General features: G+C 65.2%; 1 protein-coding gene across 1 annotated transcript in view; it reads left to right on the forward strand.

Annotated features, from left to right (window-relative positions):
* Window positions 1-6: 6 nt before the first annotated feature.
* The window catches only part of LOC103807746 (chromosome unknown open reading frame, human C2orf47), a 7,331-nt gene continuing 7,084 nt past the window's right edge, over window positions 7-253 (forward strand). Inside the window, exon 1 of the mRNA XM_009080492.1 lies at window positions 7-50. The gene's annotated coding sequence lies outside the window, so the exon portion shown is untranslated. The remainder of the gene's footprint in view (window positions 51-253) is intronic.

Consider the following 253-nt stretch of genomic DNA (forward strand, 5'->3'; position numbering starts at 1 on the left):
ACTTCGACCCGGAGTTCAGCGTGGAGGAGTTCACGCGCGGGGCCAAGCAGGTGAGCGGGGCAGGGCTGCCCCTTGCTGCCGCGGGATCTCAGGGTCGCTGCGGGTGCCGAGCACCCCCTGCGGACGTGCTTACACACACGCGGGGCGCCCGGGGGCTGCGGTGACGGGACAAGGGGTAGCAGGTTCGAAGTGAAGGAGGGGAAGTTTAGGTTAGGTGTTAGGAAGGAGTTCTTTACTGTGAGGGTGGTGAGAC

Source organism: Acanthisitta chloris, unplaced genomic scaffold (genome assembly GCF_000695815.1).
Source record: "Acanthisitta chloris isolate BGI_N310 unplaced genomic scaffold, ASM69581v1 scaffold40878, whole genome shotgun sequence".
NCBI lineage: Eukaryota > Metazoa > Chordata > Aves > Passeriformes > Acanthisittidae > Acanthisitta > Acanthisitta chloris.